At 32.3% G+C, this 25,435-nt stretch overlaps 1 protein-coding gene across 1 annotated transcript in view; it reads left to right on the top strand.

Moving 5' to 3' along the window:
• LOC101895877 (calcitonin gene-related peptide type 1 receptor) overlaps window positions 1-25,435 on the top strand; it is a 264,742-nt gene that overhangs the window by 102,471 nt on the left and 136,836 nt on the right. The window contains exon 3 of the mRNA XM_011298341.3: window positions 23,891-23,967. The gene's annotated coding sequence lies outside the window, so the exon portion shown is untranslated. The remainder of the gene's footprint in view (window positions 1-23,890; window positions 23,968-25,435) is intronic.

Genomic DNA, 25,435 nt, shown 5'->3' with positions numbered 1-25,435 from the left:
TGATTTTTGGAAATATTTTAAATGCTTCCTGTTCGCCATTTTTTAATTTGTTTCAACGTATTATTGACGAAAATTTGTGCCTATCAGTCGTCGGTTGATGAACATTTCTTCAGTGGATTTTTTAAGAAAGACGTTGCAAAGACCTCTTGGAAAAAATGGACTTCTTGTCCATATATTTAATAAAAAGGTTTTCATTAAAAAATAAGTATTTTTTCGGAATATTTTTTCTTGACTCTTAGATCAAAAAACCTGAATATTTTGGATTTTTTTTTTTTTTTGAAAAAAATTGTATTTTTAGGACTCATGATTTATTTTAAGAAAATGTCAATGACAAAAAATCATGGATATTTTGCCGATGAATCTAGAATTTTATTTTACAAGAGCTATAAATAAATTGGGGAATTATTTGAAATATTTTTTCTTTTAAATTGTGAGCAGGACAAAAGTTGCAGACATTTAGACAAAGATTGTGGATTTTTTTATGAAAACAGTTTTTTAAGGACTCTTTGATTTTTTTTACTCTTTTTCAATTTCTCCCATCAAAAGTCTTAGATTTTCACAAGGACTTCTTGCAGACATTTTTTGAATTTCCAAATGACATTTTATGATTTTTTAAATTTTTTTTTAGAGCTTGGGAGTTATATAAAAATCGTGGATATTTAGACAAAGATTGAGAATTTTTAAGACAAAAGTTTTTCCAAGAAGCTCTTCCATGGAAATGTTGGCAAAAAAAGTTTTGGATGTATTAAGAAAAAAAAAAAAATAATAATAAGAATATCTTAATCAAACATTTTAAGAGTATTTTTATAAGCAAAAATCCTAGATTTTCAAGACAATATTTTCCTAAAAAGGAATCTTTGTGTTTTTAAGAAAGAATATCACTGATCAAAAATAGTTTAGAATAATATGTATTTCTTAAAGTTGTAAACATTCTAATATTTCTTAAATCCTGGACGTTTTTAAATTGTTTTTTAAAGCACTCATAGCAGAAATTTTATTTTTTTAATAGCCAAAATCGCACCAAAAATCGTAATTTGAAAAAAAAAAAAATTAATTAAGCTGTCCCTATTTTTTAAATCACGATTCTAAGTACGGTCTTTCAAATCTTTCCTAAAAAAATCTACGATTTTTTATTTTTAAAATATTCTTCCTAACAATTTTGGAGTTACTGACCAAAAATCGTGAATTTTGTATTAGAAATCAAGAAGCGTTTTTAAGGTTTTATAAAAAAATAATCACCGACTTTTAACAACGAATTTTGAGGATTTATAAGATGGTTGTTTACTCTTTTCATGCTCATCGCCAATGTTGTAATCATATTTTATAAGAATTTTTAGTAAAAACATTGCGAGATGTTAACGAAATTTTTTTCATGAAATTCCATGCAAAGCATGTATTCTTTAAAAACCTAGAAAAAATATTCTTAGATAATTCTTAAAATGATAATTTTGAAAACCAGATCTGTTTTTTTATCAATCGTTGAAAAATGATTTTTAAGAAAATGTAACCTTCATTGATTTGATGGAAGATTTCTAAAAACATTTCTTTAGGAATATCTATCAAAAGTCATTAAATGTGTGACACAGTTTTTTTTCGAGGGTTTCTTGCCGAAAAATTGCCTTTTATTTCTTAGGAATTGTTTTTATGGATTTTTTCAAGGAAACCTGACAAAAAATGTCCTCCATAAATAACCCCATACCATCTTCTTTTCAAAATCCTACATTTTCCCATATTTCTGCAAACAAATAATTTAATACCCAAAAATTCAATTGAAATTTCGATTTCATTATTAAGCGAAATATATTTGCAAAATATCGTGATTAATAATAGAACTGTTTATTACGACAGCAAAATCAACAACAACAACAGCAATAACAATCCCCAAAAATATATTTATCTATAAATATTTACATCATCATTTGTAAATATTTAGAAAGTCTAATGAGTGCCACAAAGAAACTATTTTTACAACTTGTCAGTTGTTTTGATGTTTCTGAGAATGGCCAAATGTATTTTGTCAGAATTTTTGCGATTAACGGTATTTACATCATAAAACCAATATAAACCAAGTTTTTCCTTATTCGTATCGGAAGTTAGGAGGGTTAATAATTTTAGATTAATTGTGCATTCATAATTTAATTTGTTGCTAATCGATTAAGTCAATGTATTGCAGTTTGGAAAGGGTTGGGTGTGAAAAATGAAAAATTGGGTCGTTGAATTCGAAAGACTGCTAGGAAAAGAAAGACTATGGGGAAGAGAGTTATTTCAAGAATCACTAGTAGTATTGATTTTTATTTATATGTCATTGCAGATTCTTTGATAAAGATTTGGCATACAATATTCTGAAAACTATTTCCATAATTTCGAATTCTATACAATTTATTATTTTTCGATATAAATAGAGTAGTGCAATACTCGCTGACTGGCACAAAATCAAAGCCCGAACGAAACGGCTGAAACAAGAATCTTGAAATTCTGCACGAGGATTAGTCTAGGTGTGTATATTTTCGAAATTCGTACTAAAAGTACTAACATTTTAATTTTTTGTATTGGACAAACGGAATGAGCTAGAATCTGTTAAAATTTTGCTTTGTGATAAAGATGTGGTGCACGAAAAGTACGAAATAGTACAATATTTGGTACCATTTGATATTTATGCTTAAAATCTGAAAGATGGTATTAGTGTGGTTGTTCATGTGTAGCCTGGACATATCGAAGTGATTACGGAAATGTTTAGTAAAATTGTACGAAATTACTTAATGGTACAAAATTTGGTCTTGGTGGCAGGGATAGAGATAAAATTCCGAAATTTGATGTTAAGATTACGAATGGTGTCTATGTTTGAGATTTGCTGGTGGGTTGGAAATGCGTCCTATACTTGTACGAAAAGCACTCAATGGTACAAAATTTTGTATAGGGTGAAGTTCTGGATCGGTCTGTATCTGGAATTGAGGTATGAAGGTCATTATGTAAATCTTTACTATAGTTGTACGAAAAGTGTTAATTAGTACTAAATTTGGTATGAACGAATAGAGCTGAAATTTGATATAGATGTCACTGTTTATGTCTGTGGTTAAGATATGGAGATGCTTTTGGAAATATATTGTACTAAGAATGGAGAGATGTAGATTGTTTTGGAAATTTCGAAAAATGATTTCGAATGATGATTTCGAAAAAGTAAAACCTTGATTAATACATATAAAAAATATTTTTATAAAATCCACATTTATTGAAGACTCTTGAAAAAATATTTTTTATAAAATTCACGTTTATTGAAAAAATATTTTTATAAAATTCACATTTATTGAAAAAATATTTTTATAAAATCCACGTTTATTGAAAAAATATTTTTATAAAATTCAAAAAAAAAAAAAAAATCTATTTATTGATTTCAATTGAAAACATATTTTTGTATAAAATTTACGTTTATTGATGCCTCTCAAACAATATTTTTTATAAATTCCACGTTTATTGATGCCTCTCAAAATATATTTTTATAAAATCCACGTTTATTGATGCCTCCTGAAAAAATATTTTTTTTTAAATCCACTTTTATTGGCACCTTTTGAAAAAATATTTTTATAAAATCCACGTTTATTGATGTCTCCTGAAAAAATATTTTTTTTAAATCCACTTTTATTGACACCTTTTGAAAAAATATTTTTATGAAATCCACGTTTATTGATGCCTCCTGAAAAAATATTTTTTTTTAAATCCACTTTTATTGACACCTTTCGAAAAAATATTTTTATAAAATCCACGTATATTGATGCCTCCTAAAAAAATATTTTTTTTAAAACCACTTTTATTGACACCTTTTGAAAAAATATTTTTATAAAATGCACGTTTATTGACGCCTCTTAAAAAAACATTTTAATAAAATATTTTTATAAAATCCACGTTTATTGACGCCTCTTAAAAACATTTTAATAAAATATTTTTATAAAATCCACGTTTATTGACGCCTCTTAAAAAAAATTTAATAAAATATTTTTATATAATTCACGTTTCTTGACGCTCCTTAAAATATTTTTATAGAATCCACGATTATTGACTCCTTTTAAAAAAATATTTTTATAAAATCCACGTTTATTGACGCCTCTTGAAAAAATATTTTTATAAAATCCACGATTATTGACGCCACTTAAAAAAAATATTTTTATAAAATCCACGTTTATTGACGCCTCTTGAAAAAATATTTTTATAAAATCCACGATTATTGACACCTCTTCAAAAGCTATTTTTATAAAGTCAACGTTTATTGACACCTCCTCAAAAGCTATTTTTATAAAATCCACTTTTATTGACACCTTTTGAAAAAATATTTTAATAAAATCCACGTTTCTTGAAGCCCCTTAACAAATATTTTTATAAAATCCACATTTATTGACCTCTTGAAAAAATATTTATATAAAATCCACGTGTAGTGACGCCTCCTGAAAAAATATTTTTATAAAACCCATATTTATTGAAAACTCTTGTAAAAATATTTTTAAAAAATCTACGTTAATTGAAGGAAGTCTGAAAATTTACTACGATGTATAAAGTTTTAATTAAAACATTAAAAAAACGTTTAAAATTGTTGCTAGTTTCAAAAATAATGTAGCATTGTCTTCAAAGTAATGCTTCATAGCCAAAAATATAAAATAAAAAAACTGACCAGATAAAAAATATTAATGTTAATATGATTTTTTATACCCTTCACCATTTGGAAAGTAACTCATGCGGAAATATGTCTGTTAATGCTAAAATTCCAATATTCGAGGGGTATGGTACCTAATATTCCGTCATTAGGAACATATAATCGAATTTTCAAAAAATTCTATAAGAATATGTCGGAATTTGTTGAAATACGGAATATGGTGAGGTACCGTTATGTAGGGGCTAAGCATGGGCCTGTAGAGATATTGTTTTGCCACAGTAGGTAGAAACCATTAGAAATTCCAAGTACTGAATAATTATTCGACTAGAAAATGTGGCAAAAAAAACCTTTAAAATAACGAATATGGGGAGGTACCGTAATATGGTGACTATGCGAAAACGTAGGCCTCTATAGATAATTTTCTTTAGAAACTGTGGGTGAAATCATAAAAATGCCGAATTACAGGGAGATACCTTTAAGTGGGGGTTATCGGAAAACGTTGACTATGTATGAACAATTTCCTCCCATATTAGGTAAAACCCGTTGTGAACTCAAAATACCGAATTTCAAATTATTACCTTTGACAGTGGACTATAGTGTGACTGCAACAGACGGACAGAGGGCGGAGGGGCATGGCTAAATCGATTTAGAATATTACGCTGCTCAAGAATACTTATAATTTGCTGGGCCTTAAATGTATATTTCGAGATGTTACAAACGGAATGAAAAACTGTATATACCCCCCATATTTTATAAATGGTCATTTGAAGTTATGCCAATTTGAATATTTTCCTCATTGAAATCGAACAGAAAACGAACTGTTTTATGGCAATTCTTATCTGGTCCATTGTACGTTCCTAGATGTTGAACAGCTCTTATATATGTGAATGTCCATTACCCCACACACATTATCGTAATACACAATTATTGCATGACCATCCGATTGCATTGCATTTCTCTAAATATGCCCTCTCTCCCTCCCGCCAAACAACTGCAACCGAAAACTCGCCGGAAAACTACAATGAAAATAACGATTATTTTCTTTACAATTTCATGCCGAGTCAAAAAGATCAACAAATGCAACAACAATAACAAAAAGTTCGAAGCTATCAGATAACTAAATTATTTCAACAAGCAAACATAAATGTAACACACGAACAAACAAACCGACGAACAATAGTCAGGCAATTTGAAAACAAAATCAAAAAGAAAATAAAGAAATTGCCATTCTGGCATTCTGCCGGCCGAAAGTAAGACAACTTTGAACTTGCCCCTGAACCGAAGATATGGAAGGCATCGTTTATTGAAACACGTCCACACAAAATGTCTGGCTTTATTATGTGGCGACCGGCCATTCATTCGTTCGTTCAGTTCAATCAGATAATAATGCTAATGGTCGATCGGTCTGTTCTGGTCATGCCACATACTGGCCACAACAAATTATCATTATGAGCAGTAACAGGAACAACAACAACAAGAACACAAAAGGAGAGATGTAAGGAAGAAGGAAAAGCCATCGACGTCGCTTCGAAGTAACCCCAAAGTATGGCAATAATTGCAAAAGCCACATATGGTTTGGTCACAAAATGTGCTGCTAACGATATTGTGTGGGATGTTTTCCTTTGAGTTTTTCCATGAATTTTCTTTTTATAGCCGGTAACATTTGGCATGATAATAATCAACAATTTTTTAGGGGGGAAAGGAAGAGAGGAGAGTTTTTGTTTTGAATTTTTGATGATTGATGAAAGGTTAAATTGAGGGTTAAGGTTTTTGCAAACAAAAATGACCAAAGGAGCCGAAGAAACACCTTTCAAATATTTTAAAACACCGTTCTCTGATGAACCTTCGAAAAAGTTTCTAAAAATTTTTTAAAAATGTATTTTTAATAATTTAGAAAAAAAATCTTTTATAAAATATTAACGTTTATAACTCAAAAGAACTGAAAAGGTATTCTTAATAATTTTAAAAACAGTCTCAAAACCCTTAAAGCGCTGTGGAAAAATAAAAAAATTAAAAATATGCTGATTGTAATTTTGTTGTTGCAAAATGGTCATGCTTTATCCCTTTATTGTTGTTGTTGTTTTTTTTTTTTTTTTTTTTTTGAAAACAACGTTTGTTATTAGTGGAGAATGATGGTAATGTTTACCATATAGTCATTAAAAACAAGTTAAAATATATAAGTCGATTTTGTCGACAGATGTATACCCTCAGCTTATATCAGTTTCAGTAAGGGTACCAGAAGAAGTGGGCAAATATCTACCATCTTTACTTGAAGGGAATTGGATGCATATTTCGATGAAGGTCTTCGGGTTATTGGATGGTTGGAAGAATTACGGTTACTGTAATGGGGTTACAAAAATTCCGATAATAATCGGGAATTCAGGTGTACGGTTTAGAATAATCCCAAAGCGATGATAATCAGAAGACATGATGACGCTTGAATTGTAGATGATTTTCCTGTTCGGTTCGTAGACGATGCTGCTGATCGGGTTATAACCGGGAACTGAATGGCATTCGGCTCACATGGGTTCAGGTCGTGTACGAGGTAATCGGAGGGCAATGTATTTAAAATATTTTGTATATTTAAATATATTTTGACTTCTGTTATGATTATTCAAATTGTTGACCCTCTATGGAGTAGGTTCCAAAGGAATTGACCAATATTGTCCATTTTGTATCTTGTGTTAGCAAAAATGTTTGTATATCTGAAATTTGAAGAGAGTTGGATACTTATTTCGCTTGTTTGAGCGTTTTTTTTTTTTTTTTCTTCAAAAGCTTGAAACCTATGTAAGGGAAGTATCAGAAAAAATGGTTCGATCTCTACCATCTTTATAACAGATCTTGTGTTGATGGAAATATCGAGATGTACTAAGTCTGAATGGATTCGGATGTTAATTTCGCGTTTTATGAGCTTCAGGGATATTCAAAATTTTGACAGTACCGACAGGAGAGTACAGATATATTCTATCTTCACAGCAGATCTTGTGTTAGTAGCAATAATGGTATGTGTGAAATATGAAGAGAACCGAATGTTTATTTGGTTTGGTTCGGTTTGGTTATTCAAAAATTTTACCCTTTGTGAGGGAGTTACCAGAAGGAATGGTCCGATCTCTACCATCTTTATAACAGATCGTGTGTTGATAGAAATATTGAGGATGTTAATTTCGCGTTTTATGAGCTTCAGGGATATTCAAAATTTTTATCATTTGTGGGGAAGGTACCAGCAAGAGTGGACCGATATATATTCCATCTTCACAGCAGATTTTGTGTTAGTAGAAAGAATGGCATGAGTGAAATATGAAGAAAACCGGATTCTTATTTCGCTTTTTTTAACCTTTTTTTCAAAATCCTGAACCCTGTGTAGGGGAGGTACCAGAAGAAGTGGTCCGATCACTACCACCTTTATAATAGTTCTTGTGTTGAAATATTGAGATGTACCAAGTCTGAATGGAATCGGATGTTAATTTAGGAGTAGACCGATATATTCCATCAAACCTTGGAATAATAAAAATATTGTGATTTCAAGATAATCGGACTCACATACACACTTTATATATGTTATAAGTATTCAAAATTGTTAGACTTTGTGGGGGAGGTACTTGATGGAGTGGCCGATGTTGTCCATTTTCGCACCTGATCTAGCAAATATTAAGAGTTGCAAAGTTGGAGAAAAATCGGATTATCCTTTCTCTTTCTGTGCAGTAAAATATTTTTTTTGAAAGTGTCATCCTTTTTTGGGGTAGGTATGAGATGGAGTGGGCCGACATTGCCCATCTCCGAAATCGATCTAAGTTTGACAATAATATTACGGTGTACCAAGTTTGGACCAAATCTGATGCTCCTTTTGAGAGTTATCGTGCGCATCAGCCAGACGGACAAAAATCGTTAAATTGACTACAAATGTCCTAAAACGGATTTGGTCCAAAGAGATCTAAGGTCTAAAATAGTTATTTTTATATCCGTATCAAATAATATGTACCCTCTCTAGCCATATGGCTGAGGGTATAATTATACCCTGACATAAGAAGATTTTGTGCTCTTTCCGAAACCATTGTGCCCATACAAATCAGTTTGAAATCTACATTTAACCAACAAGTCTTTAAAATTCCACTGTTGAAAATATATCTTTTTTCTAATAGTCGACACTTTTACAAAGTCCATTACAAAAAAAAAAAAAAAAAAAAATAATTATTCTCAAATTTACAATGGAAATAAAAAATTCTTTAAAAAATCATGATTAATAAAATCTTTGAAATTCCCCCATTGAAAATATAATAATTGTGGCCTTGATTTTCCTTGAAAAATATTAGTTCAAATCTATGTTTGTAGCCTTGAAAAAATATTTCTCAAAATCCATGTTGATAGTCTAGCTTTTTCTGTGAGTGCTTCGCTCTGATAGCCCCTGAAAAATACTCTTTAAAATCCACATTAAAACTCTTCCCACGAACTATAAATTGCTAGCAATTCTAAAGAATTTAATTTTCGCATCATTTTGGTGCCCTCAGCATTTTCCTAGACTTCTTTATTTTAATTCAGTGTTTCTTTTTTCATTCCCAAAAAGTTTCCTTTTGTTTGTGACTTAGTTATCATGCCAATACCTCCCTCCCTCTCGGTTGGTATGGTAATGCGACAATGTCTGCGATGTTGCTATCACCACAAAACCCCCCTCCTGCCAAGAATGAACAAAACAAAGCAAACAAACATTTCAAAGTTCAATAGAAGTGGCCGTCGAACAATGTTTAAATTGTAACAAAAGTCAAGCATTTGAAATCACAATTGATCTGGAATACAAAAGGCGCTCCACCACATTGTTCCTCGAATGGAAGATGAATAATAGTTGTAGATTTAAAAAAAAATAAGATTTCCCGAAACCAGAAGGCGGACAGTTTGAGTACTTGGAAACTTTTGATGCAAAAAAAAAAACATTTCGTTTTGTTGTGTGCCAGCTAGCGCCGCCATAACTTGAACGAGCAGCAATACATCGCAAGGAACAATTGAAAGTTTAAGTATTTAACAAAACAGTGTTTCTTTTGTTTGTTTAATGGTATTCGAGAGATTTATATGTGCTGGACAGGGCATAATATAATAATATAATATAATATGGAAATAAATTAGTTTAGTTATCTCGCTGTTTGGAAAGTGATTGCAAAAAAAAAAAAAAAAACTAAAATAAAATAAAATAAAAAAATATTCTCACGAAAATCAAGTATTAAAAAAAGTAGTGGAAAATTTTATAAAAATTCCAAAATTATTGCTCTAAGGGTGTTTGAAAAAAATCTGTAAGAATATCCGCAATTATGAATCTGAGGGATTGAAAAAAATTCTTCCATATTGATCTGTGGTATTTGGAAAAGTTGTTTTATTTACCACGAATATCGCTTTGGGGGAGTTAAAATAAAACAAGTTAAAAAGCAGTAGCATTTTTAATACCCTCCACAATTTGGAACGCATTTGGAAATTAAAAAAAAAAACCTAAAAAAATTCTGTTACAATTTTAAAAACACCGAATATAGCCGTTATATTGGGGTCTATATGACGCGGACCTACATTGGTATTCTTTGTCATAAGCCATTACCATATTCAAATTCGAAACTTGAAATAAACGGCGAATAATGTAGCTAAAATCATCAAAATATCGTATATAGGGAGGTACCATTATATCGGAGCTATGCGAAGACCTGGACCAGCATGGACAATTTTCTGTAGCATCCATTACGAAATTCAAACAATTTCGGTGGGTATTGCACCTAAACTCAAAAAAAAAAAAAAACGAATATAGGGATGTACTGATATATGGGGCCTATACGAAAACCTATCCCTGCATAGACAATTTTCTGTCACAGATTGTAGTTCCCATTACGAACTCTAAATACATAATTTGAAACAATTCCGGTAAATAATGTCGCAAAAATTATCAAAATACCGAATATCGGGAGGTGCCGTTATATGGGGGCTATATGAAAACGTGGACCTACATAGGCCATTTAGGAACTTAACCTGCCTACTGAAAAAATAAACATGTGTGCAAAATTTTAGCCTTCTATCTCAATTCGTTCGAAAGATAGCGTTGGGTCTGACATGAGTATTTCGAGGAGTTACAAACGGAATGACAAATACCCTCCATAGTATGGTGAAGGGTATAAAAACCTCTTTTTTTATTGATCTGTGTTGCTTGGAAAAGTTGTTTTAATAATCCACGAATATCGCTTTGGGGAGTTAAAATCAAAAATTGTCCGCAAAAACCCAAAAAATCGCGAAAATTATGTTATGAGAAAGCTTAAATAATTCCTTAAAAATATCAAGAATATTTTTCTTCGGATGTGCATGAAAATTTGATATATTTTGGGATTAAGGAAATTGAAAGTGATGATTTTTTAAATCCGCAATTGAAGAAGATTATGAAAAAACCCGTACGGAAAGGTCAAAAGTCGGGAGGTTCCCAAAAAGTCAGGCGGGGCCGATTATATGACACTCTACACCACTATGCGCATTAAGTACAGCTCACGTAACAAAAAACCCTACAACTATGAACCTCATTCGAATGCGTATCATGGCATTAGAGTAGTCACAATTTGGGAACTATAACCAACTCTAAAGTGATTTTCAACAAATTTAACGCAGGCTTCTGTACCTCTAGTACCAAATAACATTGCTATATAATATGACTTCGATACGAATTATATTAAAAAATATATTTATTAGAGGAATAGATATACCGGACCGAGTTTCACAAAATGGACAAATTCGGTTAAATATGAAAAAATCTATCCAATTTGGGCTGATATTACATATATGGAGGACAATAACCGCAAAATCGGATAAAGTTGTATGTCGAAGTTATTTAAAAATCTGAACCGATCTCAATAAAATTTTTCATCTGATGTGCGGTATCAAATATCCGTGTTGTAGGGTGCATATTTCGCATATAAAGGGATCAAATCGGATGAAATATATATATATATATATATATATATATATATATATATGTATATATATATATATATATATATATATATATATATATATATATATATATATATATATATACATATATATATATATATATATATGGGAGCTCAAGACGTATCTGAACCGACTTTCACCAAAACTTCAATCACTTGCGTCTTGGCTGAACTCCGTCAGAAGTGCCAAAATTCAGTCCATTTGAGCTGATATTAGCAATTTGGTAAACCTGAAATCGGATAAATCTATATATGGGAACTATAACCCAACTTGAACCGATCTTGACGAAATTTTAAACAATTATTTCAGGACTGTATCTGATATCTGGTACCATAAACCCTAAATCAGATAAAACATATACAGTGTGAGATAAAAAAAAGCAATCAACTTCAGACTGCTGTCATTTCTAAGCCACTCGTCCGACAGCTGTTAAAATTATTCCAGTGACCGCTCATTATATTGTCTACAAGCGTAGAAAAGCATTTTGGTGAGAGTGGCTATCGTTACAGCACTCCAGCATTTAAATGTGAATAAATCTTTTGTGTCTCATACCATCGCTTGTTACTGGTAGCGTAGCCCGACGTCAAGGAAGTGAAAGGAAGAAAACAGCAACAGAAATGGTTCAAAAAGTAAAGAAGCGACTTGATCGAAACCCGCGTCCCAGTGGCCGAAAAATGGCTCGTGAGCTGAACATAACCCAATATTCCATTCGGCAAATATTAAAAAATGAGCTCGGGGTAAAGCCATTGAAATTCCAAAGAGTGCAAGAACTCACACCGCAACAGAAAGAAAATGGACTCAAAAGAGCTAAAGACTTGCTTCGCTTGGTGGTGAACTGGGTTTCTCCGATGAGAAAACATTTGTTGTTCAGCAGTTTGTTAATAAACAAAATGATCGTGTTTACTTGCCAAAGAGGTCAGCTGAAAATGTGCAACTTGGGTTGGCCACCAGAACTCAAGCGCCGGCCATGGTGATGGGGTGAGCCGCCATAACAGCCGATGGTCGCTCTCCGGTCGTATCAATCGACCGTGGCATTAGAATAAATACCGAATATTATCGCTGAAATATTCTGGAGGGTGTATTAAAGCCTTGGCGAAGCAAACATTTTGGCCGCAGACCTTGGACATTCCAACAGGACTCAGCACTATCGCACTCAGCACGCGCCACCCAAGAGTGGTTACAAAATGAGGTTTCTTGCTTCATTTCCAGCGCACAATGGCCACCAAATTAAATTAAATTATTGAAGCCTTGGCCAAGCAAACATTTTGGCCGCAGACCTTGGACATTCCAACAGGACTCAGCACCAAGCGCCACCCAAGAGTGGTTACAAAATGAGGTTTGTTGCTTCATTTGCAGCGCACAATGGCCACCAAAATCTCCGTAAACCTATCCGTTGGGCTATTGTGTCTGGAGTATTTTGGAAAGCAAGGTTAGCACTAAAAAATACCCAAGTGTCGATCACCCCAAGCAAGCGCTTCGCCGGAATGGACCAAAATACCGCAGAGCAACATTCGGGCAGCGTGTGATTCGTGCCAAAGATGAACAATTCGAACAAATCTAAACTTAATAATCAATAAAATTAAAAAAAAGTAAAAATTATGGCTTTTGACTTTGTTGCAGTTTTCTATCTCTCCTTGTATATATTCCTGATCAGCGTATAATTCTAGGACGATTTAGCTCTGTCGTTCCGTCTGTCTGTCCGTCTGTTGTAATCACGCTACAGTCAAAACGAATTAAGATAGGAAGCTAACATGTTACACAGATCTGTCTTTTGCCTGCAGGCAATTCAAGTTCGAAGATGTACTGTGTCGGTCCACGATATCGTATAGCCCCCATATAACGGTACCCCACCGATATTCGGTATTCTACGCAAAGAGTTCTTTGTGGATACTTTACTCCCTAGAAGATAATTGTATATATATTGTCCTATATAACGGTTCCTTCCGATACTCGGTGTTTTGACGATTTTAACCACATATTTCAAGGGAATTGTCTGAAATTCTACACCAGGAGTTCTCTGTGAATACTTTATCCCCTGAAAGTGAATTTTCTATATAGGTTCACTATATCGTATGGCCCTCATACAATCGTACCCCCTCCCCCTTCCGATATTCGATATTTTGAGGCTTTTAGCCACATTTTCCAATGGAATAGTCTGAATATCCACTCAAGGAGTTCTATCTGAGTATTTTACCCCCTGGTAGAGAATTGTTTATATAAGTCTACGTTTTAGTATAGCAATCATATAACGCTACCCCGAGATATTCGGTATTTCTAGGATTTTCGCTACATTATTCACCGGAATTGCGTCAAATTTCGTATTTGATGTTCGTAATTGGTACTACAACCTATGACAGAAAATTACTTATCCAGCACCACGTCTCCGGAAGCCCCTCATATAAAAGTTTTTTATTTAAGGGGTATTTTTTCGACGGATTTTGAAAGTATTCAAGTTCCTTCCGAATGATGGAGGGTATAAATAGCTCGGCCCAGCCCGGCCGAACTTAGCTGCTTTTTTACTTGGTGTAGATTTCCAACAATATCTATATTGTACATATCGGGTAAGTGGATCCGGGTCTTTAAGCCGGACTATCGGGACAAAAATCTCGGGTCCGTTCCCAAAAAAAAAAAAAAAAAAAACAGTAAAGACTTTATAGTTATATCCGGACCGATCTTCACCAAATTTAGCATGCTGCTTCTAGACTCAATTCGGTCGTATGTACCAAATTCCATCCCATTTGGGCAAATATAAGACGTTTGGTGCACAATGAAAGGTAAATCGGACGAAGACATATATGGGAGCCATATCCAAATTTGAACCGATCTCAATAAAATTTAGCAAAGGTATTTCTGAGCTGTATTTGATATATTTACCCAAATATTGTTGTTATAGAGTGCATATTACGGCTGCGGAGGACAAAAATAACAAATCGGATAAACAATATATATGGGAGCTGTATCTATATCTGAACCGATTTCGATTAAATTTGGCATACTTATTTTCAGGCCTAAATTTGGTTGTATGTGTAAAATCCCATACTGTTCGGGCTGATATTACACGTTTGGTGCACAATAAAATGAAAATCGGGGGAAGATATATATGGGAGCTATATCTAAATTTTTACCGATTATCTTCAATTTCAATAGGGTTCGTCTGTGGGCCAAACAAATCATTTGTGCCAAATTTCACCTGGATCGGACAATAAATGCGAATTGTACTTTGTTTACAAAAATACATGGACGGACGGACAGAAGGACGGACGGACATGGATAAATAAATCGACTTAGAATATGATTCTATGCAGATCATCAAAAGGAACTATGGATCTATCTCGTTTCCTTTTGCCTGTTACAAACAAATGCACAAAGACATAATAACCTGACCACCTTGTGGTGTAGGGTATAAAACCACCACTTTGTGGGTAAAAATGCCTACCACTGAAAAAATTTGAAAAAAAATTGAAGTTTTTACTAAACTAGAATTAAGCCCCTTACTTTCAAAATTTTAAAATTTTCCCTACATATTATATATTACACTGTACATATTTTTAAAATTCCACAATTACGTCGTAAAAATTTTTCTTAAATATTTCTTTAAAAATTTACGTTTTTGGGCAAGATCATGAACTATAAAACTTATATAACTAGTCCAAGTTCATGGCCCGGGAGATGACCTTTATAAATTGCATTTAAAATCCAAGTTTTTAAAAAAATCCACCTATAAAAATTCTTAAAAATAAATAGCGTTAAAATTGTGAAACAATTCTTTAACCTTTCCTAATATGCCATTGGTAGTGCTTAAAAATCTTCAAAAACTCTACAATAATATTTATATTAGCCTTTCAATATGGCTATGCTTTAAAAAAATTAAAAAATTAAAAATTAAACCAATTTTAATGATAAATAAAATATAAATAAATAAATATTTAAATTCATTTATTTTTTAATATGAATTCTATTGTATCTATTATGATGCACGAATTCAGAACCTTCCCTGCAGCAAGAAAAAGGGAAATATGTTTTTTTATTCTTTATTTTTTTTACTATGTAAAACGTCTTTATTACAATTCTTTTATTCACTCAAATATTATATTACATAGTTTAGTTTGTTGTTGTTTTCTGCATCAGCAACAGCAAGAGGATGTTGGAAGGTGAGGCCATTGTACTGCGTCGAGGTTGTTCTTTTCCGTCCCGCCTCATCCATTTACTTTGATTGGCTTTTATCGTTGCCGAGCTACACTCTTGTCGAGCATCTTGCCAGCTTGCTGCCAACATTGTCAGTAGTCTTTGCGCATATAAAACTAACAATTATGGAGGAGGTAAATGTCTTGCATATAATTTATATGGGATAGTTAATGTGGATGTAATATTAAATATAGATTATTTACAGTGGAACATGGTTAACATAGAATTAAGCCAATTTTAAGATCAAGGAGGTCACGAGAATTTTAAATTTTCCATTAATGCCAAGACTCAAAGAAAAATACTTTGTTTACATTTCATCGAGGTCCCACTGTAATTTATAAATTCAAATCCATTACATCCATAAAATGATCAAAGTGAAATTTTAAAATCTGGCCATTAATGGATTATTTAAAATTCTCATGACCTCCTACATTTTAATATTTGGTGAAAACTATTTTAACTGTGTTCCACTGTCTCTAAACTACATTTCATTTAACATTCATATATATATGTATGTATATCCCTGATGTTACTGCCAGTCGAAGAAGCAAATAAAATAAGGGTATTTGACAGGCAACCAGACAAACCCAAACAAACAAATGCTGTCATTGTCAAGCCATCATTTAAAAAAAAAAAATGACAGCATTTGCTATGACAGGACTCAGCTACTAGCTATCTTCTATTGCAAATGGTAACCGAGTAGATTTTTAGAGGTGTGGGAAATGTGTCACATACATGCACACACACAATAGAAATGTAACCGAGTCTGTAGAAGGCAATTGTCAAAAGTACATTTGTCGGGATTTGAAAAAGATTTTTGATATTCGAAAATATAAGACACCCTGAAAGTGACATGGAAAATTTTATTTTAAAGCACACTGTGGTCCATTCACAGGCAGGACATAGATTTTGAGAATTTATTTAAAACATTTTTACGAAAAAATCCACAGGACAAAGCCCTTTAAAATCTATCGCGTTTTTGGATAGAAATGTTATTTATAAATCCGCATTTATGGACCCGGCCTTCAAAATTTTATTTAAAATCCTTATTTTTTTTTAATTGCAAGACTAAAAATCTAAAAATTCACAGGAATAGACCATAACTTTTAGTTTACAATTTGATTAAAAAATTCACAGGACAACAAAATTTACGTTAATGACCCATAATATGACCCTTAGAATTTTATTTAAAAATCCGTATTAATTAATCCTGCCATTTAATGAAATTTTATTTCAAAATCCCAGGATACGGTATTTAAACTTGTATTTAAGAATCCACGTTTTCAGACCAGGACATAGGATTACAATTAAAAAGAAATCCACGTTTTTAGGCCAAGACCTGGGATTTAAAACTACTTTTGGACTTTTGGTCCGGGTATGTCCTTTAAAATTTAATTTTAAAAATCTACGTTCCTAGACCAGGACATGGATTTACAAATTTCATTTAAAATATCATGTTTATTAAACAGGACATGCGCTTAAAAATTTAAATTTTTGGTCTGGCTATGACCCTTTAAAGTTTTATTTAAAAATCCAAGTTTTAGGCTCAAGGCATGACCTTTAAAATTTTATTTAAAAATCACGTTTATGGCCTTTAAAATTTTATTTAAAAAGCCACGTTTTCGGGTCTGGGTATAGCCCTCAAATTTTTATTTAAAAATCCACGTTTTCGGGTCTGGGTATAGCCCTCAAATTTTTATTTAAAAATCCACGTTTTTGGGTATGGGTATGGCCTTTAAAATATTATTTAAAAATCCACGTTTTCGGGTCTGGGTATGGCCTTTAAAATATTAAAATTTTTAAAATTTTATTTACAAATCCACGTTTTTGGGGCTGGATATGGACTTTAAAATTTTATTTACAAATCCACGTTTTTGGTGCTGGATATGGACTTTAACATTTTATTTACAAATCCAAGTTTTTGGGTCTGGGTATGACCTTTAAGATTTTATTTAAAAATCCACGTTTTCGGTCTTGGGTATGGAATTTAAAATTTTTGTTAAAAAATCAACGTTTTTGAATCTGGGTATGGCCTTTAAAATTTTATTTAAAAATCCAAGTTTTCGAGTCTGGGTATGGCCTTTAAAATTTTATTTAGAAATCCACGTTTTCGAGTCTGGGTATGGCGTTTAAAATTTTATTTAAAAATTCACGATTTTGGGTCTAGGTATGGCCTTTCAAATTTTATTAAAAAAATCCACGTTTTTGGACCAGGGTATGGCCTTAAAAATTTCATTTAAAAATACACGTTTCGGTTCTGGTTATGGCCTTAAACATTTTATTAAAAACTCCACGTTTATGGGCCAGGGTATGGGATTTAAAATTTTATTTTAGAATCCCCGTTTTTGGGCCAGGGTATGGGATTTAAAATTGTATTTAAAAATCCACGTTTTGGGGTCTGGGTATGGCCTTTAAAATTTCGTTTAAAAATCCACGTTTTTTGGCTTGGGTATGGCCTTTAAAATTTTATTTAAAAATCCACTTTTATAGGCCAGGTTATGGCTTTTAAAATTTTATTTAGAGCTCACTTTTTTTGGGCCAGGGTATGGGATTTAAAATTTTATTTAGGTTCTTGTTCTGGGAATTGTCTTTAACATTTTATTAAAAACTCCACGTAATTGGTCCAGGGTATGGCTTTTAAAATTTCATTTAAAAACCCACATTTTTGGGTCAGGCTATGGCCTTTAAAATTTTATTTAAAAATCCGCGTTTATAGGCCAGGACATGGGCTTTAAAATTTTATTTAAAAATGTAAGTTTTCGGTCTGGGTTTGGTCTTAAAGATTCTATTTAAAAATCCACGTTTTTTTGTGTAGGTATTGCTTTTAAAATTTTATTTAAAAATCCACGTTTTTGTGTGTAGGTATTGCCTTTAAAATTTTATTTTAAAAATCCACGTTTTCGGCTCTGGGTATGGCATTTAACATTTTACAAAACACTCCACGCTTTCGGACCAGGGTATGGCCTTAAAAATTTCATTTAAAAATACACGTTTTCGGTTCTGGGTATGGCCTTAAACATTTTACTAAAAACTCCACGTTTTCGGTTCTGGGTATGGCTATTAAATTTTTATTTTTGAGCCAGGGTATGGGATTTAAAACTGTATTTAAAAATCCCCGTTTTTGGGCCAGGGTATGGCCTTTAAAATTTTTATTTAAAAAATCCACGTTTTCGGTTCTGGGTATGGCCTTTAGCATTTTATTAAAAACTCCACGTTTTTGGGCCAGGGTATGGCTTTTAAAATTTCATTTAAAAACTCACAATTTTGGGTCTGGGTATGGCTTTAAAATTTTATTTAAAAAACAACGTTTATAGGTCAGGACATTGGCTTTAAAACTTTATTTAAAAATCTATGTTTCTAAGCCAGGGCACGGCCTTTAATAGTATGTCTAAGATTGTATTTTACTGCATCAGATCATGGCCTTTAAAATCCTCTTTTATATTCCATTTCATCGCCTTTAAACTTTTTGTTTAAAAATCCTTGACTTCACCGCACTTAATAAAGATTGTATTTGGCTTTGTTGAAGTATTGAGCTTTTTATTTGCTTTAATCCAGCCATCTTATTAACTTTTGAAGCGTTTTTTTTTTGTATTTTCATTGTCCTCCTTATTGTCTCTGATGGCCTTTTCCTTTGCCATGTATATGAAGACAATAAAAAAAGGTCAAACAAAAGGTACTGTAGCATTTACAGCAATGGCGAAGAGAACAGGAGAGGGAATGAGCTGCGATTTTCATGTCCTCTACTGCATCTTCTCTTTGGTAGCAGATAAATATGTAATTTTGGAATTTAGTTATTCCCTGTTCATTTCGCTTGATGTTGATTATTGCGATGGCTTTCTGGTAATGCCATCCGTGCAAACAAATATGCTGGCTACCTTTTTGGCATCAGTGACAACCCGCATATAAATTATTATTTATTTATCATGTCCTTCGAAAGAGTTTCTTGAAGGATATTTTGAGCTTGTTTGTTTTCTCAAAAAAAAGTTTTGAAATAATAAGTCTTGAAATATTTACGAGGAGTTAATGAATGAAGAGTGAGAAATAACAATAATATTGCTCGAGAGCACAAATTGGGATGAATGGAGCACTTCACATAGCAGCACTTAACAGTAATTGAAAATACTGAGAAAAAATTTGAAATTAACAAAATTTCTATAATAAATACCAAAATTTACAGTAGATCACAAATGTAAAGCAGCAGTTTTTCATCAATTTTTTTTTCGGCATTGATAATTCTTTTTAAATTTAATAAAGCTAACAAAATAATCCGACTTTGTGACAATTTTCTGAATTGAGTTTTTTTTAAGCTAATTTCTATTACCCCCAATTTTGCCCTCCACTGTATGCGACATCAAGTGCCAATATTGTCTATAATCTTTCAAGATTTTTTTCCAATTCACTTAACTCATTACATTAGTTTACACAATCGTAAATTAAGGATGTCTTGCCGGCATCTACTTCCCAACCTCCTATCCCCTCCCATTGCGTCCCACCAATCAATGGCACCACCAATAAAGTGTTAAGACATTATTTTAAATTACCCTCAATTTTCAATGATTGCAAGCTACGAACGAAGCAGCTTAATTCTATTTCACTTCAACATTGTCAAGCTAACCAACCAAAATCATGTTATTCTTTGCTTTGACACATTGAACTGTGCCAAAGGATCGAATGTCCTTTCCAAGACACATACATGCACACACAGCTAGACGCCGAAGAACCCACAAATATTTCTTGTCAATGGCTTTAATGGAAAAATTGCTGTGGGTGTTATTATTGTTGTTGTTGTTAGTGCTGCCGTTGCCATTGTTTGAACGCCTCCCATTGTTTTGTAAACATATCGCCTGAATTTAATTCAATTTTATCGGGAATGTCATTCTTGCAGCAGTGTCGGAGGAGGGTAATCACCTCCCAACATTGTTGTTGGTCTCAGCTATTGTCGGCAAACGAAAGGTGAATAATGCGGTTGGGAAAAGTGTGATTACAAGCATTTTCTTTTAACAACAACCACAGCCCACAATGGAGTCGGAGAGATGGAGAGGATGGAGAGATAACAATGTTATTGCGTCCTTTTATTGAAATGTTCAATTTTTCAATATCATTGTCATTTTTTTTTTCATTTTTCGCATCCTGTTAAAGGAGATTATCGATATTTCACAAAGCGACTTGTACATTTTCATGTAATTATTTGTCAAGGAGGTATTGTGAATAATTTTCGAAAAAATGGGAACCCATTCTCGAGATTAAAATTTGGGAAAAAATAATATATTTCCATGGCTTCAATTTTTTAAGGAGGAGTATTGGAAGAAAATGTTGTCTCCTGATTTTTAAGAGAAATAGTTTCAAATTATTTTTAAGGGGGAAAAGTGGGAGAAGGGATTTAAAATTCTGTTAGCTGAGACAAATCAAGGCCTACATACTGGGTGAGATAACAAAAAAACTCCGACAAAGTCAAACGCCATAATTTTTACAATTTTTTTAAATTTTATTGAATGAAAGCAAAAAATAGAAAATATAAAAATATTTTTTGTCAATATTTTTTATTTCAAATTAAACCTTTATATTATTTCAAATATCTTCGCAAATTGGCAAATGCCAAATATTTGTATGGGATACTGACCTCAACATCACTTCAAAATTCTTTTCCTATCTGAGCAGTTTTGCATGTAAATTGTTTTTCGCATCTTGGGATTTGTCGGTATTTACGCTGTTTTCCTCTTCTATTTTCCTACAGAAAAATTTAATCTAAATCGTAAAGAAATTTTATTACTTCCTGTAGAAACAGAGATGTTGAAATCTAAACAAAGAATGTAACTAAAATTAAAATCCACTCGAGAAAAAATGCAAAAATATATTCTTGTACTAAAAGTATACACAATTTAATTAAATTCTTTGAATTTGTGGAGTTTTAAATAAACCTTGTCAGCTTGGCCTATAAAAGATGATTTTTAAAATAAATTTTAAGGGCAATTTTCTGGCCTATAAAAGTAGATTTCTTAATAGTATTTTGAAATCCATGTCCTTCGCTATAAACGTAAATTTTGAAATAAATTTTTTAAACCCTATGTCCTGGCCTATAAACGTGGATTTTTAAATAAAATTTTAAAGGCCATACCCAGACCCGAAAACGTGGATTTTCAAATAAAATTTTTAAGGCCTACCGAGTTAAGGCCTACCCAGCCCCGAAAACGTGGATTTTTAAATAAAATTTTAAAGGACGTACCCATACCCGCAAACGTGGATTTTTAAATAAAATTTTAAAGGCCATACCCAGACCCGAAAACGTGGATTTTTAAATAAAATTTTAAAGGCCACACAGACCCCAAAACGTGGATTTTTAAATAAAATTTTAAAGGCCATAACCTGGCTTATAAACGTGGATTTTTAAATAAAATTTTAAAGGCCATAACCTGGCTTATAAACGTGGATTTTTAAATAAAATTTTAAAGGCCATAACCTGGCTTATAAACGTGGATTTTTAAATAAAATTTTAAAGGCCATATCCTGGCTTATAAACGTGGATTTTTAAATAAAATTTTAAAGGCCATAACCTGGCTTATAAACGTGGATTTTTAAATAAAATTTTAAAGGCCATGACCTGGCTATAAACGTGGATTTTTAAATACAATTTTAAAGGCCATAACCTGGTTATAAACGTGGATTTTTAAATACAATTTTAAAGGCCATAACCTGGCTTATAAACGTGGATTTTTAAATAAAATTTTAAAGGCCATAACCTGGCTTATAAACGTGGATTTTTAAATAAAATTTTAAAGGCCATATCATGGCTTATAAACGTGGATTTTTAAATAAAATTTTAAAGGCCATAACCTGGCTTATAAACGTGGATTTTTAAATAAAATTTTAAAGGCCATGACCTGGCTATAAACGTGGATTTTTAAATACAATTTTAAAGGCCATAACCTGGTTATAAACGTGGATTTTTAAATACAATTTTAAAGGCCATAACCTGGTTATAAACGTGGATTTTTAAATACAATTTTAAAGGCCATAACCTGGTTATAAACGTGGATTTTTTAATAAAATTTTAAGGGCCATACCCAGACCCCAAAGCGTGGATTTTTAAATAAAATTTTAAGGGCCATATCCAGACCCGAAAACGTGGATTTTTTAATAAAATTTTAAAGGCCATATCCAGACCCGAAAACGTGGATTTTTTAATAAAATTTTAAAGGCCATACCCAGACCCCAAAACGTGAATTTTTAAATAAAATTTTAAAGGCCATATCCAGACCCCAAAACGTGGATTTTTAAATAAAATTTTAAAGGCCATATCCAGACCCGAAAACGTGGATTTTTTAATAAAATTTTAAAGGCCATACCCAGACCCCAAAACGTGAATTTTTAAATAAAATTTTAAAGGCCATATCCAGACCCGAAAACGTGGATTTTTTAATAAAATTTTAAAGGCCATACCCAGACCCCAAAACGTGAATTTTTAAATAAAATTTTAAAGGCCATATCCAGACCCCAAAACGTGGATTTTTAAATAAAATTTTATATCTTATACCCTGACCCGAAAACGTGGATTTTTAAATAAAATTTTATATCTTATACCCAGACCCGAAAACGTGGATTTTTAAATAAAATTTTATATCTTATACCCAGACCCGAAAACGTGGATTTTTAAATAAAATTTTATATCTTATACCCAGACCCGAAAACGTGGATTTTTAAATAAAATTTTATATCTTATACCCAGACCTGAAAACGTGGGTTTTTAAATAAAATTTTTAAGGCCATACCTAGACCGGAAACGTAAATTTTTAAATAAAAATTAAAACCCAGATTCCAAAACGTGGATTTTTAAATAAAATTTTAAAGGCCATACCCTGACCCGCAAACGTGTATTTTCAAATAAAATTTTTAAGGCCTACCCAGCCCCGAAAACGTGGATGTTTAAATAAAATTTTTAAGGCCTACCCAGCCCCCAAAACGTGGATTTTTAAATAAAGTTTTAAAAGACGTACCCATACCGGGAAATGCGTATTTTTTTACACATTGAACAATTTTTATACATATTTTTAGGTGCAAATTTAATTTTCTTCCATAAAAAAGTTTTTTCTCCCTCTCTTACAGATCCCTGGCAGTGAGGCCGACCTCCACAGGAAGCTGTTCGTATTGGCAACATTGTAACACTTGTAGCCTCACAGTAGGTAAGCCACAAAATTAATTGCTTGGAAGCCAACATTTTTCTTTTAATTTGCCATTTATAACCAGAAGAACACTTGTTCACCCATCTATTCTGCCGACGAACGACATCGTTTATGGCCAGTAATACACTGCTAACATGTGTACATACATATGTAATGTTTACATAACTTTTTCCCACTTGTTTAATGGTTTCCATTTAAATAAAAAAAACTCCAAGGATAATTGCATATTCCCCTGTCAATAGCAAAGCACTTTGGAATTATAATCCCAACGGGAACTTTTGTTTCACAAACTATTACAAATGGTTTGCAAATTGTTTACATGGCGGAATTTGCAGAACAACTTCCCAGTTCTTTCGTTCCATCCGTTCAAAAGATGCCCCCGAACAAACCAACAGATTCTCACACAAATTTCTGCCATCCATGGACTCCATTATGGCAATGAAACAAAAGTTTTATGATTAATTTTCTGTTGCTAAATGAAAAATAGTGCCAGTCATGCATCCACCCACAAACTTAAAAGCTGGCAGAGGGGGGTGGAAATTGTTTGTATTGTGGGTTTGTCCCACACTTTATCTTCTGAGAGAATGAAAAAAAACTATAGAATAGAGTTGATTTGTTTGATGTATTACCCGGTTGGTAGCTGTTATTTATTCCAGGCATGTAGAATAGTAGAGAGAGAGAGAGGGAGAGAAATTAACTTGTAGCTAAGTTGAGCAAAATTAGTTTTTTAAAAACGAGAAACAAATTTTAAGTAATTGTTTTAGTTGTGAGCTTTAATAAGACTGAAAAAAGTGAAAAAATGAAAATGGGACCTTTGATATTAATGGTCATTCGAAAAAATCCAGAATTTTTTTGAATCGTAAATGATATATCACTAAAAAACCAAATCGGATGAAACATATACAGGGTGAGATGAAAAATCTACAACCAACTTCAGACTGCTGTCATTTCTAAGCCACTCGTCCGACAGGTGTTAAAATTATTCCAGTGATAGCTCATTATATTATTTACAAGAGTACAAAAACATTTAGGTGAGAATTTTCTTTCTTTATATTTGGCTGGAAAACCACAAGTGGCTATCGTTAGAGCACTCCAGCATTTAAATGTGAATAAATCTTTTGTGTTTCGTACCATTGCTTGTTACCGTGATACTGGTGGCGTAGCCCGACATCAAGGAAGTGGACGGAAGACGGAAGAAAACAGCAACATCAGGAGAAATGGTTCGAAAAGTAAAGAAGCGACTTGATCAAAACCCACGTCGCTGTGGCTGAAAATTGACTCGTGAGCTGAACATATCGCAATATTTCATTGGGCAAATATTGAAAAATGAGCTCGACGTAAAGCCATTGAAATTCCAAAATTTGCAATAAATCACACCTCAACTGAAAGAAAATAGACGCCATGGTGATGGTTTGGGCCGCCATAACAGCCAATGTCGTAAATTGCCTCAAATTTTAGAATAAGTTTA

The sequence above is a fragment of the Musca domestica genome, unplaced genomic scaffold (genome assembly GCF_030504385.1).
Source record: "Musca domestica strain aabys unplaced genomic scaffold, Musca_domestica.polishedcontigs.V.1.1 8, whole genome shotgun sequence".
Taxonomy (NCBI): Eukaryota; Metazoa; Arthropoda; class Insecta; order Diptera; family Muscidae; genus Musca; species Musca domestica.
Note: the sequence above shows the minus strand (reverse complement) of the source record. Positions and strands in the feature narration are given on the sequence as shown.